The sequence below is a fragment of the Chiloscyllium plagiosum genome, chromosome 15 (assembly GCF_004010195.1).
Source record: "Chiloscyllium plagiosum isolate BGI_BamShark_2017 chromosome 15, ASM401019v2, whole genome shotgun sequence".
Classification (NCBI taxonomy): domain Eukaryota; kingdom Metazoa; phylum Chordata; class Chondrichthyes; order Orectolobiformes; family Hemiscylliidae; genus Chiloscyllium; species Chiloscyllium plagiosum.
Genome location: NC_057724.1, coordinates 60,185,364 through 60,203,224, shown reverse-complemented (window position 1 = coordinate 60,203,224; position 17,861 = coordinate 60,185,364). Strand labels below are relative to the sequence as shown.

General features: G+C 41.8%; 1 protein-coding gene and 1 long non-coding RNA gene across 2 annotated transcripts in view; one reads left to right on the top strand and one right to left on the bottom strand.

Annotated features, from left to right (window-relative positions):
* The window catches only part of LOC122557368, a 26,054-nt gene extending 9,223 nt beyond the window's left edge, over window positions 1-16,831 (bottom strand). The window contains exon 1 of the long non-coding RNA XR_006313813.1: window positions 16,749-16,831. This is a non-coding gene — a long non-coding RNA (uncharacterized LOC122557368). The remainder of the gene's footprint in view (window positions 1-16,748) is intronic.
* The window catches only part of slc16a2 (solute carrier family 16 member 2), an 89,462-nt gene that overhangs the window by 55,566 nt on the left and 16,035 nt on the right, over window positions 1-17,861 (top strand). The window lies entirely within an intron of this gene.

The window sequence follows — 17,861 nt, the reverse complement described above, 5'->3', positions numbered from 1 at the left end:
TAGCTTATCTCTCCACGCTTCAGGCTCTCTGCCTTTATTCCTGATGAAGGGCTTTTGCCCGAAACGTCGATTTTGCCTGTCTTCGGATGCTGCCTGAATTGCTGTGCTCTTCCAGCACCACTGATCCAGAACTAGTGAGATATGTCAGCAGCAGAAACCTTTCCAGTTACAGATGAGAAGGAACACAGCGTTGCACAGAAATCCCTTCTCAACCTACATTCATCAGTGCCTGTTCCTAAACAGCTTGCTGGTGTTCATGTGCAGGCAAATGTATTGATACTTCAACTTGGACTGGGTGTTAATGGCTGAATATTTGGCCCACTGAGGTCTGGGATCAGAGGTAGGCTTCGGACTGATAAGGAAAGTGCCTTATCAGACTCATTGAGAGCCTAATTGAAGCCAATTGTAATAGGCCAGCTGGAATTGCAGGTTTTTGCAGGTAGTGAGGGCCAGTTACGTGCCTGATGGAGGAGATTCCCAGTAAGTCAAGGGAACCAGACTCCACGCAGGTCTATAAGCATTTCTGGATTCTTTGTGTAGGGTGAGCCACAGGCTGCTGTGGACGCATCCCCCCACCCCTCAGAGCGGTGACCTCACTCCTGACTCTATTTCCTCAGTGAAGATGTAAAAGGCATCTCCAAACTGAAGCTTGCTCTCTCTCTCTGTCATCACAGTCTCCTGCTTCCCCAAATGTAGCAGGCCTTTGGCCCTCCTGTCAATCTACAATCCGTTGTCTACCCTTACTTGGACAGCGGTCCTGCCCTCCAGCCATAAATTGACTGATCTGAGGAAAATCGCCAGTGTGTGTGTGATTTTTTTCCCAGCACCACCAATCACCACCCCCACACCCTAGTGGTGGGTTAAGGCCCAGAAAGTCTCAAAATGTATTTCTTTCCCCAAAGAAAAAAATCCAGTTGCAGATTTCTGAGCAAATAACATTTGATTAAGCGATAGAAGTACATTGTTTTTTACATGGTTTCAATTCTCAAATTATTTTTGCCGTTATCGTTTCTCTGCATGCCACAAGGTAACAATGTGTGTGAGGCCTGCCCTTCAGGCTTCACGAACTGCTAAAAATTAGCCTGTAGAGTGAAGTGATTGCTTTCTTTATCTTCTCCCCTTATCCCCGACCTCTCCTCCCTGTTTCCCCAACATACACTTGCATCCTGATAAGAAAGTGTTTGCCATTTCTCTGTGTCTGCTTCCAATTTTATAACAAAGGTTAGGACTGCAGCAATGCTCAGCTTTATATCCCACCAACCTGTGACCGTGCATATCACCATGGTGATGCACATGGCTGTTCCTTAATCACTCAGAATGCTGGGCCCACTCTGAAGTGTCTGTACTTGTTCTAATATCCCAGCAGACCCTGAAAGTCTTTAACTTGCAGTGCAATACAGCTCACACATATTCTGCTTTACTGTTTCCTCAACCAGTACATTGTTCTGCGAATGTAGCTACTGCAGCAACAAGTCCTTTGGTTTTTGTAAACAAAATGTCAGGCTAAGCAGCCACCAAGAGATTTACAAGTTTTTTTTTTCTTTTTTTTCCCCCCTCAAACTGGCCTCTCAGAAACAGAGTTTCCGTCTGTACCACCCCTCCCTGATTCTTGTTTTTGTAAATTCCATTGTAGTGTTTTAACTGCTGATTACTGAGAAGGCTTGAAGTTCACTTTGCCTCTTCAACTATTTCTTCTTTCTATTGCCATCAGCTAGTAAACACATTACATGAACAGTGAATAAGGTTAACCATTTAAAGCTTATAATATTCAGGTCTTGCTAGTTTGTCGCCTTGCTCTGTGAAGGAATAACAATTATTTTGCAGTTGCACAGATATCTTATCAATAATGTACACACGATGTGTTTAATAGTGATACCAACATGGTTAGATTTAAATTATTTAGTCAATGTTGTCATCCTGCTTTCTTCAGTCTGAGAGAAGCTATGCTGTGTCTGTCAGTCCTGGAATTTGACGAGGGGAGTTTCTGACTTAAAGCTATTCTATCATGGACATGAGAGATGGATACTTGACATATCAGGATGTGAAGCGCATATACAAACCACTCGCAAACTTTTACAAACCCTTCCTGCTGACCTGAGGTGCTTTCTCCCAGGCACTTGCAGTTTTTGGTGCTCTAAATGCTGATGTTTGGGTTTACAGGCATGTACTGGTGAGCATCACTTGATGATCCAACATAAACATGATAGCCGTTTACTAAGTGGTACTGTCCATTACAATTTCTACAATGTGGTTCAGGGTAAAGTGCTGAAAATATACATTGGGCCAGTCAGCACTGGAAAGAAAAAGAGACGTTAATATTTTGAGACGGATTCCTCAACAGGACTGATCAAGATCCCAGATGTTACATTACCCAAGCTTGCACGTTCAGTTGTTTTTTAACTTGCAAATTTCCAGCACTGCTGCTCTTTATTTCGGAATTGTAACTTTTCCAGGTTTTCAATTTCTCTCAAACACAAGTGACACACTTTGTTAAAGTTGACTTCAGCTGCACCATGCTTTGTTTTATCACTTAAAATTTGGACTCGTACATTATGCAAGAGGCCCTTCAGCCCATTGAGTCTGCATTGCTACTTAATCTACACACTTTCCAGCACTACACCCATAGCCTTAAATGTTATGACACTTTAAGATAATGGGTCTAGTTCTAGAGCCAGTGTAAATTTAGTGGATAAGCCCAAACACTTACTCACCACTGGCTAGTGGTCATTTAATATGTGCCTACCCGCTGTGATATTATCATGGTTGCATTTATTGTGAACACCACAACCCCAGTTGGAGTAATGAGTGTGCGAGTGCTGGGACACAGCCATGCAGAGTGGCATCACTCTCCAGCAATAGAACAACAGCCACTGCCTGTCCCAAACATGGCACTCTGTGAAATAATCCCACATGGTTACACACACAGGGGTCTTTGCTAATCGAGGCGTCTGTTTCTTCGGGGTAATCCCTTTCTTCCCCTGCCCAGGATTGAATATGTGGCATGATCTGGCTGGGAGTGTGAGAAGTGACCAAGCTTACATGGGTGATTGGTTGTTACTTTTTAAAACTGCGACAATCTGCACGTACATTGGTGCTGATGTCATGGCGCACAGACCATGATGCCAGCAATGCATGCATCAATGAATCCTTCCTGAAGACTGTTGTGGATAGTTGCCATCAATAGTTCCATCAGGACATGTTGGATGTCCATTTTGGCATTTGTAGTAATTACTCCATATTAGTATGTTATTAGTCAAGAAATTCCAAGCGTTCCTCAGGGGAGCTATGGAACAGGGATCATACAGCATAAAGTGAAAACTAAAAGCCTCCTCTTCATTGATAGCCACAGGAAGGCTGCAACAGGCATTGTAAAACCATTACCCCATGTGCCCACAAACTGTGCAGAGGGATCTGTGTGCACACATTGATCCTCATCCATACATAGACAAGGTAACCAACATGTATTTAAGGTGGCTGTAGAGACATCTGAATATGTTTTGATATGGTATAATGACAGATGTGTATAAAGACAGAATAATGATGTGTTTCAAGTGCTTTCAGGATGTGGGACATTGCCAGCAGAATTGGTCTATTTTGAAACCATTTATTATACATGGAACAAGTGAGTTGGGATCTCTGTTCTAGGTCAGTGCCTCTCTAAACTTGGTACTTTTAAACTGACTTATATTTCATTTTCTTCCATGGTCAACAGTATCAGCCAAAGAGCTGGAGCAAATGCTAGACATGTATTGCTTTAAAGAATAAGATAACAGTCTGGCAATAAGACAGCATTGGTTTTACCTCCCACATGTCAGTGCATGCAATAAATAATGGCTTTGAAACAATTTCCACAACTTAGGCAAAATAATTTATTCTTATGAATTTTGTTTCCAGCGCTCAGTTGCTGTTAGTGGTAATGCATGTCCTCATGGTTGTCAAATCCCTGTCATTGCTGTGTAAATCAACAGTATTTAGATTAATTGATTGAACTCTAAAGAAAGAATTAATTACATTCTTTCATAGGATTTCAGCCACTTAAATAAAATATTCAAGCTTACAGAGCCTCCAATCAATTGCACAGAAAGAAAAGTAAAGATAGACCTATTTATGTAGGTTACAGAGACTGAATAACAGTACATTCCAATAAAGTTCAAGCTCATTGAATAGAGCCAGGGGCCATGATGGAATTGATGCTCTTTGCTTGAGCTGTCAGTTTTCCTCAACCTTCTTGCTAATCTCATGGTTCATAAACTTAGAGAAAACTGTATAAAGATATAGTTTCCCTGAACTGATTGTTTCTTTGATTGAAATTCTAGAATCACAGAATAGTTACAACACAAAAGGAGATCATTCTTCCCTTTACAGCGAGGCTGGCTCTGTAAGAGAGCAATACGATTATTCACACACCCTGTATCCCCATCGCAATGCAGATCCTTCCTGTTTGGGTATATATCAATTCCTTTTTGAAAATTGTTATTAAATTAGTCTCCACATTCTTCAGTTCATTCCAGATTAAATCAACATGCTGCATTAAAAAAAGAACTCATGTTATCTCTTTTTTTTTGTCCATTACATTAATATATGTCCTTAGGTTACCTTCTGCCACCGGAATCAGTTTTACTCTATTAACTCTGTGAAAACTCGAACCCCACCCCTCCAACCGCAACAAGGACAGAACCCCCCTGGACCTCACCTTCCACTCCACCAACCTCCACATAAATCACATCATCCACCGACATTTCTGCCACCTACAAATGGACTCCACCACCAGGGATATATTTCCCTCCCCACCCCTATCCGCTTTCTGCAAAGACCGTTCCCTCTGTGGTCAGGTCCACGCCCCCTAACAAGCCACCTCCCCTCCTGGCACCTCCTCTGCCACCGCAGGAATTGCAAAACCTGTGCCCACACCTCCCCCCTCACCTCCATCCAAGGCCCTAAAGGAACCTTCCATACCCATCAAAGTTTCACTTCCACAAATGAGATTTATTGTATCCGTTGCTACCGATGCAGTCTCCTCTCCATTGGGGACACTGGACGCCTTCTCACAGAGTGCTTTAGAGAACACCTCCAGGACACTCACACCAACCAACCCCATCATTCCATGGCTGAACATTTCCCCTCCCACTCTGCCGAGGACATGCAGGTCCTGGGCCTCCTCCATCGCCACTCCCTTACTACCCGATGCCTGGAGGAAGAACGCCTTATCTTCCGCCTCGGAACCCTTCAACCCCAAGGCATCAATGTGGACTTCACCAGTTTCCTCATTTCCTCTCTCTCCTCCCCCCACCTTACCCCAGTTCCAACCTTCCAGCTCAGCACAGCTGTCATGGCCTGTCCTACCTGTCAATCTTCCTTCCCACCTATCCGCTCCACCCTCCACTCCGACCTATCACCTTTGCCCACACCTCCATCCACCTATTGCACTCTCAGCTACCTTCTCCCCAGCCCAACCTCCTCTCATTTATCAGTCCACCGCCCCCCCCACCCGAGGCTCCCAGCCTCATTCCTGATGAATGGCTTTGGCCTGAAATGTCAATTTTCCTGCTCCTTGGATGCTGCCTGACCTGCTGTGCTTTTCCAGAAACACACTCTCAACCCTGACCTCCAGCATCTGCAGACCTCACTGTCTCCATACAGACAGTCATCTGTCCCAAATTAATTTATCATCCCTCACACAATTGTCCATTCCCTGTACCTTTCTTGTGAGAGCATGTCATGTGAGACACATTCTCTTTGTGTGTGTGTGTCTCTTTGCTTCTTTCTTTCTTTCTGCTTTCCTCTTTGCCTTTATTTGTGTTCCTCTTTGCCTGTCAGGGGTCTATCTCTTTATTTATATTGCCATCATTGTAGGAAAACAGGAAGTGCTGGAAATGTTCAGCAGATCAGGCAGCATTAATGGGCAAAGAAAAAGCATTAACAGCTGGAATTCAACATATGGAGATGTAAATTAGAAACAGAAGGTCATTCAGAATTTCCATTCAGTTCATTCCTCATTCTGCACCACCATTCAATTAGTTCATGCCTGATCTGATTGTAACTTCAGATGCATGATCTTGCCTTTCTCTAATAACCCCCCCATGCATAACAAGAATTTCTCCACTCTGTCGTTTGGGGCAGCACAGTGGCTCAGTGGTTAGCACTGCTGCTTCACAGCACCAGGGATCCGGGTTCAACTCCAGCCTCATGCGGCTGTCTGTGTGGAGTTTGCACATTCTGCCTGTGTCTACTCTGGTTTCCTCCCACAGTCCAAAGATGTGCAGTATAGCTGAATTGGCCATGTTAAAATTGCCCATAGTGTCCAAGTAAGTGTAGGTTAGGCGCATTAGTCATGGGAAATGTAGGGTAATAGGATAGGGAAATAGGTCTGGGTGGGATACTCTTCAGAGGGTTGTGCCGAATGGCCTGTTTCCATACTATAGGGATTCTATGAAAAATATGCAAGGACTCTGCATTCATCGTCATTTCAGGGAGAGAGTTTCAAAAACTCTCAGCCTTGTTAGAACAAAATGACCTCATCTCTGTTTTAAATGGGTAACCCCTGATTTTTAAAAAGTCACCCCTAATTCTAGACTTTTCGAATAAAGAGAAAACTACCTCATGACCACGTCAACCGCATTGAGATCCTTCAGGATCTTAGATGTTTCATTTAAGTCATCTCTTAAACTCCAGCAGATACAAGTTTAGCCTGTCCAATCTTTCCTCATAAGATAACCCATCTACTCCAAATATTCGTCTAATCATTAGTTGGAATCATAGAATGAGTACAGAAGAGGCCTTTTGGCTCATCTCTATTGACTATTCCTTTAACCTAATTTACCAATTCACTTTTAATCATCTTTGCTTTCATACCCTCATAATTCTGTTATTTGAATAAGAAGTAGTCTCAGACTCACTTGTCTCTGCCTCAAACTAACTGCAAACTTATATAATGGTTGCTGCTACCTGGGGCACTTTCACAATTACACTTCCACTAGTTAACCCTGTCTCCTTGCAAACTTCTCATCTAGGCTGTCTTGACTCATCTGACTTTTCCATCATTCTGGATTAGTGGTGCTGGAAGAGCACAGCAATTCAGGCAGCATCCGAGGACAGGCAAAATCGACGTTTCGGGCAAAAGCTTTTGCCCGAAATGACAGGAGATCAGATGGCAGTTTCATTTTATTCACTCATTGGACATGGGTGTCACTGGCTGGCCAACATGTATTGCCTGTCCCTAATTGCCTTTGAGAAGGTGGTGGTGAGCTACCTTCTTGAACAGCTGCAGTTAGGGAACCTGTTTGCTTCAAGTGATGCCTTCCTTTACCATCTCTCATCTCAATCTGAACTGTTTCTATATCTTGGTTTCCCGAACTTAGGTCAACCTTCTCTATTGTAGTAATAGCTAACAGAGTCACTCCTCCATGCCTTCTTAGTTTCCTATCATTCCTTCTTAGTTTCCTATCATTCCGAAACGTCTCATTCCCTTCCAAACCCAGTTTCTAGTCTATGACATCCGATAATCATGTGGTGTAATGGCTACCAGATCATATGTGTTTATTTTTATTTGCGTTCTCAGTTTACCTGTTGCATTTTGCCTTGAGGAAGAATAGCATAATGGTAATAATGTTGGATTAAGACAGTTTATCAAAGGTACGCATCCTACTGAGTGCTTTCTTAAGTTGTTCATTTTATTACCTGAATTAGCTGCTGGACAATGAGCCGATGGAAGGAGCCACCCTCCAGTCAAAGTGCAGGAAGGTGGGAGCACATCAGGGGTCAACAGTTCCCCTTTCAAGTTGGGGTTGGGGGGATGGTATTTGCTCAGAGTTGGGGGAGGAGGAATAAGAAGTCATTGAATGTTGGCAAGGGTCAGAGGTGGGACTTGGGATTATTGGATTGGTCACTAGTAAGTTGGGACGTGTCAGTTTTATAGATATCCAGGATTTAGACATGGTTTTAAATTGTCTAACATTTCCTGAATAACTAGCTAACTAAGGCAGAACCATTTGCAAAGTTTGGTTTGCTGTGTGCATTCTATGATACTACAAACTTCATAACTTTAATAACTGTTCACGGATTGAAAGAATCAACAAAGATACACTGTTACACAGAAAGGGGTTCAGTAATAACTCAATCTGGGTTTTGCTATCAAGGGTCAAGGAGAAACTTATATAGGATTTGAAGGCAATTAATCACATCTGGGAAGAGGAGAAGTCAAAGCTACGTGAACAAACCTGCTGTGACACCTGCCTGATAAACTGCTTACTTTGTGCCACAAGGACAACTGATTGCTCTGCAGAATAATTTAAGGAGTTCATGACAGGAACACTGCTCAAACAGATGGTTAATGCCAAATGTTATAAAAAACAAAGAAGCTACTTCTGATAAGAAACCAAACCAGAGAATTGCAATATTTTGGATGTAAAGACCCTGAAGAATCATCAATAACATCATCCCTGAAGGATGAAAATCTGTATAATTATCCAACACCAGAACCTTTCATTAGCAGAATTTTGAAGAACAGCACTGCACAAGGATCAAACTGTGGACGCTTCCAGAAACAAATAATGGAATCATAGCTAAATTCCACCAGTTATTGGATGATAGCCAAGTTGAATTGTGAGGGTTAAGTCACTTCCTTGCGGGGTCTTATTTAGGTTGCTACATACAATAAAGTTTAAATCATTGTTTCAGCACTTTGCGAGGTTTCTTAATAAGTAGCCAAATTAAAGGTAACCTGTGGTGATTTACCCACAACAATTCATATACAGAACCTTTAGTTTTCTCCTTTTATTCTTTTTGTAAATTCTAGTCCTAGCTGTTGGTTTACTTTTTGATTAAAGTACTTTATTGCTGCCTGTCAACATCCAATTGAATTTTCACCATCTGTTTCTCTTTGGCCTTGGCTCTACTATTCAAATTACCGCATCCTACTAAATTTGACTCCTTGGCCCCATTGTTTAGTTCTAATTTTTAAATTTATGGGTGTCGGGTCCATTTCTGGATCTAGACCTTCAGCATGTTAGTAATGGGTCCTTTGGAATAATCATACAGGAGGCAGCCAAATAATGGCCTGCCTCCACATTCACCATCGAATTGTGGATGATGACGGCAACACAATCGAGAGCAGAAAGAGAAAAAGAACATTGGTAGCCTGAACAGTGCACCCTTTGAGCCGAATAGACTTGCTTGATAATGACTATTGATGCTTCACATATCTACTCCCCTGCTTATCACACTGCTCTTGGAGAAGAAACCTAATAACGGAGAATGATTTTTGGTGTCCTTTTAGTCTATCTCAAGTTTCCAGCTGATTTTTGTTGTAGTTGGCTTTAGTTGGATTATTGTCCTTGAGGGAGAGCATGGTGTTCAATATTTTCCCCTTACATTTACTTGGAAAGGCATCACTTATTATACTGACTATCTTAGGTGCATTTTCAGATTCTATTTTTTGCACATCTAATTGTTTCCTGTAGTTCTTGTGAAATACTAATCTAGTTGTTTTGAATTTCCTGTTATATTTTTATAGGTGGTTCTTTGACACTCTGTTCACTTTGTTATCCTGTTATTGTACATTCTGTATTTGTCCGAGTAAAATCCTTTAGCCTCTCCCTCCAGGATTTACATATGTTGCTCTTTCCTCTTATTTGGATCTGATTAGTCCCGGCTTTAGCCTTACCACTTTTGCTCCTTTATTGACATGAATTCCCATTAAGCAATTGTAATTTCCCATTTTAATTTCAACCCTTCTGAGTTGACAGTTTTTTGTTAAAATTCAGACATGACATGTGGTTATTGCTGACTAGGCTACCATTTATTACCTATTTCTAACTGTTCTCTAACTGAGTGGCTTGCTAGACCTTTTCAAAGCGCAGTTTAGGAATCAACTAAATTGCTTTGAGCCTGGAGCCAGCTCAGGTGTGACTGACTTTCCTTCCAAAAGTGAATTGAGAGGCTTTTTTTGACCATCAACAATTATTACCTCTGGGCTACCTTTTAATTCCAGATTTTATGGTGTTCAAATTTCACCATGTCTCATAATGGGATTTGAACCCCTGTCTCCAGGATATTAGTTTGGATTCTCGATTACTAATCCAATGGTATTGCCACGACAGCACCAGTTCTCTGATGATGTGTGACACTGTGGCATTGCTGTGTCATAGAGTCACGGAGATGTAAAGAACGGAAACAGGCCCTTCTATCCAACTCGTCCATGCCGACCAGATATCCTAAATTAATCTTATATCATTTGCCAGCAGTTGGCCCATATGTCTCTAAACCCTTCTATTCATATGCCTGTCCAGATGCCTTTTAAATGTTGTAATTGTAGTCACCTGCACCACCTCCTCTGGCAGCTCATCCCATACACACACCACCCTCTGCTTGAAAAGGTTGCCCCTTAGGTCCCTTTTAAATCTTTCTCCTATGCCCTCTAGTTTTGAACTCCCTACCCTGGGGAAAAGACCTTGGCTGTTCACTCTCCATGTCCATGCTGTTGGTTATTTTAGAAGCCTCCATATGGTCACCCTTCAGTCTCTGACACTCCAGGGAAAATAGCCCCAGCTTATTCATCCTCTCCCCATAGCTCAAATCCTTCAACCTTGGCAACACCCTTGTAAATGTTTTTTGAACCCTATCACAACATCTTTCACAACATCTTTCATTCAGAAGATTTCATTATGTTGATGAACTGAGGGCTAAATGGCTTCCCCCACTCAAGAATTTCACAGAACCATAAAATTCCTACAGTGGGGAAAAAGGCCCTTTGGCCCAACAAGTCCATACTAACCCTCTGAAGAGTAACCCACTCAAAGCCATTCCGCATTACTCTACATTTATCCCCAACTAATGCACCTAACCAACATATCCCTGGCAATTTTAACATGGCCAATTCACCTAACCTGCACATCTTTGGATTATGGGAGGAAACCAGAGCATCCAGAGGAAACCCTACAGACATGGGGAGAATGTGCAAACTCCACACAGACAGTCGCCTGAGTTTGGAATCGAACCCAGGTCCCTGGCACTGTGAAGCAGCAGTGCTAACCACAGAACCACCGTGCTTCCTTAATGACAGCAGAATCTCCCCGGTTATTCAATATAAATGGCCAGTTGTGGAAGGTTCCATGAATAGGAGAATTGGCCAGCAGAATTATCACTATAATTCCTATAATTTGCTATGTTAGCCATTCTGCAAGGACCCCTAGTCTCATAATGATTATCTGATCATTGGAAAATCTGGGCTAAACTCTTTCAAAACCTAATGGAGGGATTTTGACAAAACCCAGTACATAGATAGGGTTCGGCTCACAAAGAACGAATTACTTTTAGGCAAAGATATGGATTTGGATTGGGTAAGTTTTAAAGGACTGGAAACACTGGGAGATAGGGTAAATTGACTTTTATTTTAAGACTGTGGGATTTTGTTTTATTTCGAATGTGGTGCATTCCCTCACCTGCTGTCGGGGAATTTCTCAGAGCTACCAAAATACCAGCAGGATATTCATAACAGGTTGTTGCATGTGGATTGATAAGTGAAAGCTCTTAATAAAATGAATCATTTTTCCAGCTTTGTAGTTACAGAGCATCAACCAAGCAAGAAGAGCGCTTTAAGAACACCTGTGCAATTTAATACCATTGAGTTACCTTTTTATCCCTTCACTTGGTGTTCATTTAATTAATGAATTAATTTCCAAGTGGTTAACTATTGGAAGGAGCCTGCCTTGAGTCGAAGTGTAGGGAGGCAGGAACACTTCAAGGGATAGGCCAACAATTCCTTTTTTGGAGTTTCTGGTTGGAGATGGTGAGAGGGTCCTGACGGTCAGAGGGTCATGGAGTCAGAAGCTCAGTGAGAATGAATCAGGTACATAAAGTGAGAGCTGGGGCCATTGTGTTGGACATTGGGTTGGGCGTGGGTCAGTATTATAACTACCTCATAGTTACACAAGGTTTAATTTGCCTTACATGACCTGGGTACCTATCCAGCAAACATTTGCACAGGGTCCTGGAGAAATTGCCCATTCAAAGTTAAGGCTTTCTGTATAGTTCCCATGGAGTCAGTGTATCAGGACTTTTGAGGGGTACCAAAGTATACTTTTGGGAGTATGTCTGGTCTCCAGCTATCCGCAAACTGGAAGACATGGGCCACAGTACAATTCTAGGAAGATGGTAGCTTACTGGCCAATGGTACGGCTGTTCACTATGTATGGACAGCATGAGGTGTAGATGTATTGTAGGGATAGGGAGCAGGTAGATTGATTAGGGAAGTATTTTTGCCTTTCCACACTTCTACAACTCTCCTCACCTGAGAGGCAGCTTCCGGACACTGGAATACAAAGTAGCTCAGGGCACAAGCTAATCTCAAACTCAGTACGGCGCAGTTCGGTCTTGAAGCAGATAAAAACTCTTATGTTTTCACATTGCAGCTGAGTTATACAATGTGACGAAACTCGAGAAATTTTTGAAACGATTGAAATAACAAAAATAGATCAGTTTCTTTTGAAAAATTTGTTCTGCCATCTACAGCCTGTGAAGCTGAAATTAGCGAAGGTAGCACAGTAAACAGATGTGCTGGTAATGGTATGTTACCAAATATCATGTTGTAATGCAGTCTGGAGAGTCAGGGAAAGATTAGCATTTGGAGGCATGGTTTCTACATGTCTGCTCATTTGGAAACATGAATTCATTTGGGGATATTGTTCTGCAGATGACTACCTATTGACCTACTGGTGTTTGTTTATATGTGACCCAGGACAATACTTAACTCTAGAGGGATTATCATGACTGAGCCCAATGCTATACATACTAGAAAGCCACACACATGGGCTTCCAGTGTCGTCTGGCATGGGCTATTACACAGTAATCCACCACAGGTATGACCGAAGGATGGTTTTTTGACTTCTCTATTTGTCTCCCAATTCAAAGATCCCTGGATGATTGCCAGATAAATACAGCAAAGCCTCATTTGCTCAGACTGAATGATGTTGCTTTTGCACTGTCATTAAGCAAATTCCTCCTGAATATACTATGCAAATTCCTGAACCATTCAAATATTGCCCCTCCAGTATTCATTGGAAAATTGATTACATTGTGTGAAATTGCAGTAGATTTTATTTATTCATTTGTGACATGTGGGTATCACTGGCTGGGCCAGCAGTTATTACCCAAGCCTAATTGCCCTTGAGAAGGTGGTGGTGAGCTGCCTTCTTGAATCACTGCAGTCCACTGCTGTGGGTTGACCTACAATGCCATTAGGAAGGGAATTTTAGGGTTTTGACCCAAATAGTGAAGGAACGGCGATTATATTTCCAAGTCAGGATGGTGAGTGTGTTGGAGGGGAACTTGCAGGTAGTGGTGTTCCCATGTATCTGCTGCCCTTGTCCTTCTAGGTTGAAGTGGACACAGGTTTGGAAGGTGCTAAGGCTCTTTGAATTTCTGCAGTGCTGCTGCTACTACACTGCTCCTACTGAGTGTTAGTGTTGGAGAGAATGGATGTTTGTGGATGAAGTGCCAATCAAGAGGGCTGCTTTATCCTGAATGGCATCAACCTTGAGTGTTGAAGCTGCACCCATCCAGGTACATGTGGGAGTATTCCATCACATTCCTGACTTGTGCTTTGTAGACGATGGTCAGGCTTGGGGGAGTCGGGAATTGAGTTAGTCACCACAGTATTCCTAGTCTCTGATACAGACAAACACATTGAATGTTAAAAGGCATAAGCACTTTTTTCTTTGTGTTGCTCTATACAGGGTCAGTTAGGTGCCTACAGAAACAGGGTCTTTTACATTTTGAAAACATCTGTCAGAGGAATGGCTCAACAAAAAACAGCCAATTTTGGTTTTGTTATACTGACACCAAGTGGCGTTAAGAGGAAGTGCTGCACACTGGTAATAATTTTAATTTTTTTAAACCTTTTTTCTGATGTACTTAGAGTCAGAGAGTCATAGAGATATACAGCACTGAAACAGACACTTCAATCCAACCCGTCCATGCCGACCAGATATCCCAACCCAATCTAGTCCCACCTGCCAGCACCTGGCCCATATCCCTCCAAACCCTTCCTATTCATATACCCATCCAGATGCCTTTTAAATGTCGCAATTGTACTGGCCTCCACCACTTCCTCTGGCAGCTCATTCCATACATGCACCACCCTCTGTGTGAAAAGTTACCCTTAGGTCTCTTTTATATCTTTCCCCTCTCACCCTTAACCTATGCCCTCTAGTTCTGGGCCTCCCCACTCCAGGGAAAAGACATTGTCTATTTATCTATCCATGCTCATCATGATTTTATAAGCCTCTATAAGGCCAACCCTTAGCCTCCACGCTCCAGGGAAAACAGCCCCAAACTATGCAGCCTCTCCCTATAACTCAAACCCTCCAACCCTGGCAACATTTTGTAAATCTTTTCGGAACCCTTTCAAGTTTCACAACATCCTTCCGATAGGAAGGAGACCAGAATTGCATGCAATATTCCAAAAGTGGCCTAACCAATGTCCTATACAGCCACAACCTGACCTTCCAACTCCTGTACTCAATACTCTGACCAATAAAGGAAAGCGTACCAAATGCCTTCTTCATTATCCTATCTACCTGCAATTCTACTTTCAAGGAGCAGTGAACCTGCACTCCAAGGTCTCTTTGTTCAGCAACACTCCCGAGGACCTTACCATTAAGTGTATAAGTCCTGCTAAGATTTGCTTTCCCAAAATGCAGCACCTCACATTTATCTAAATTAAACTCCATCTGCTACACTCACCCCATTGGCCCATCTGATCAAGATCCCATTGTAATCTGAGGTAACCTTCTTCATTGTCCCCTACACCTCCAATTTTGGTGTCATCTGCAAACTTACTAACTACACCTGTTGTGCTCACATCCAAATCATTTATATAAATTATGAAAAGTACTGGACCCAGCACCGATCCTTGTGGCACTCCACTGGTCACAGGCCTCCAGTCTGAAAAATAACCCTCCACCACCCCCCTCTGTCTTCTACGTTTGAGCCACTTCTGTATCCAAATGGCTAGTTCTCCCTGTATTTTATGAGATCTAACTTTGACAACCAGTTTTCCATGGGGAGCCTTGTGGAACGCCTCACTGAAGTCCAAATTTAAATTTAGATTGTATTCATTATTTAATGTAGACATTAATAACTCTTTTTGTAAGCTTATTTTTTAAAGAAAAGAATAGTGTGGAGCATACTAAAAGAAATGTTTGGAGTTAAGAAAATCTACCTCTTGGAATACAATCTCAACCACATAGACCATAATGTTACTTAATAATCTCAGAGATAACTCAGAGTTACCTTTTTCCATTGAGGTGAGATTGCACAAAAGTTGATGTTACCTTGATAACTCAAGTAATGTTTTGATATTTAATATTTTCTGATTTCCTAATATGGTTTGTCTTTCATAAAGGAAGAAACGATTTGTCGTTTTCAGTTATTTGAATGCACATTTAGTGTGGGAATGTTTTTATGCCAGTTCACTTTATGTCAGTCCTATCATCCACCTGAAGTAGGGACTATTTTCCTTGAAGACAAGAAAGCAAAGAGGATACCTGCTAGATGCTTTCAAAATCATAAGGGGTTCGGACAAAGGAGAAAGGGAGGAACCATTCCTGTTTGGTAGAGGATGGATAACCAGAGGGCACAGATTAAATTATTTTGCAAAAGAAACATACTCAAGCTGACAAAACACGTCTTCATCCAGTGAGTGGTTAGGGTCTAGCAGGCCCTGCTTAAAATGTGCTGGAGGCAGGTTCAACTGAGTCATTGAAGAGGGTATTGGATGATTGCCTGAATAGAAATATTATGCAGGATTACAGGGACAGGGCACTACTGCAAAACACTTCAATTTGGTACAGACACAATAGGCTGAATGACATCCTTCTGTAATGAAACAAATTTGTAGTTTGGTAATTCTGTCAATATAAAGTTGTGTTTAATTTTCTGGAACAAAAACAGAAAGCGTACAGAGACTCACCTGCAGTTCTTTGTTTTATTTTATTGTATAATTTTCTGGCCCATCTTGATACACTGCAGGAACTACCAATATCTTTCAAACTAGAAGAACAAGGGCAACAGATACATGGAAACGCCACCACCTAAAAGCTAGACATCATCTTGACCTGGAACTATATTGTTGTTCCTTTGCTGGCACTGGGTTAAAGTCCTTTGAACTCCTTTCTTAAGAGTGAGGCACCTGGACTGCTGCAGTTCAAGAAAGAAACTCACTGCCACGTTCAAGAGGCAGTTAGGGATGAACAATAATTTCTGGCTTAGCCAGTGATGTCCATGTCCTGTGAATGAATAAACAAAACTCATTCCTGACTTGTGCCTTGTAGATGGTGGAGGCATGGGATAGTCAAGGGGTGAGTTATTGTCACAGAATTTCCTGCTCTTGTAGCTATACAATTTACATGGCTTAAATTTTTAAAATAAACCACTAAGGCTACAGAAATACCCACAAGTTAATTGTTAACTTCAGACACTCAGCAATGTCCTTCAGGAGTCAGCCAGCTCAGTTAATATTGGTGTTATTGAACATTCACGATGATGGGTGCTCAACATAGAGGGGTACTGACTCATCCCTGAGGAATGGCATTAGAGCATCAGACAGAATGGTGGCCAATCTCTGAATAGATCAAGAAGAAGCATACAGGTGGAAATCTTCTTGTTGAGGCAATTACTGTTTTCTGTTTTTGACCAAAAATTCAAGTATTTGGGCTTCAAAGGGTGAGGCAAAAGTGATCTGAAGGACTCACCTCTGCTTATAAAAGAACAGGGCGCAAGGTATGTTGCAGAATGAAGGTTGAATGACTTGTTTGCTGTGCAGGAGACCCCAAAGCCAGTGGATATTGAGATAACATTTGTAAATACGTTTGCAGAATACAACTTGTCATCATCCTAAAGGAAGGAAATTCAGAAATTATAGCTCATTTGTTAGGTTATGATAAGAATCATAATCCTGCTTTAACAGTGTTAAGTTTTGTCTGATTACAGCTTGGAACATTTACTACATTAAAGATTTCTCATAAACATAAGTTGTTATATTAGGGGTGTGTTGTAGTCGATGTAGTTAATGCTACATTTTTCCCTTCACCTACACATATTCCAAGGGGATTTGAGTGACTGTAATGGTGGACATGAATTTATATGATTTCTTCAAATTACAGTATTATGAAAGGGTATCTCATGCATTGATTAAAAAGAACATCACATTGTTGCTTTCAGTCTGATAGCACTAGCTTCTGATGATACAGTGCTTTAGTGACTGGAGGAAATATGTTCTGTTCTGTCCAGACTGAAACATAGAAGGTTCACCATTAACCCAATCTGATGTATCTTATTTATCAGCAATTCTTAGTAAACTAAGTGCCATAACCATATACAAGGTTATCATGGATGTCAAATTATTATGTCGGAAATAGAGCAGCCAATGTTCACACAGGGTCATTTAAGCAACAATATAATAACTGCTGGGTCCATCTATTCTTAGGTGATGCTTGTGATAAACATCAGCCAGTGGGAAAAACTCTCCAGGTGTTCCCCAAAATCGTATCATGGGGTCTTACATATCTGCCTGGGAATGCAGACAAAGATAGAATTTCTAACAGTGTAGCACTTCCTCAGTTTGATCTGAAATTTCAATCTAGATGTACTCAACTCAATCTTAACATTTTGGATTCATCATTCACTTTATTTAATAGATTAGATTAGATTCCCTATAGTGTGGAAACAAGTCCACACCAACCCTCCAAAGAGTAACCCATCCAGACCCATCTCCCTCTGACTAATGAATCTAACACTATGGGCAATTTACCATGGCCAATTCACCTGACCTGCACATCTTTGTGACTGCGGAAACCCATGCAGGC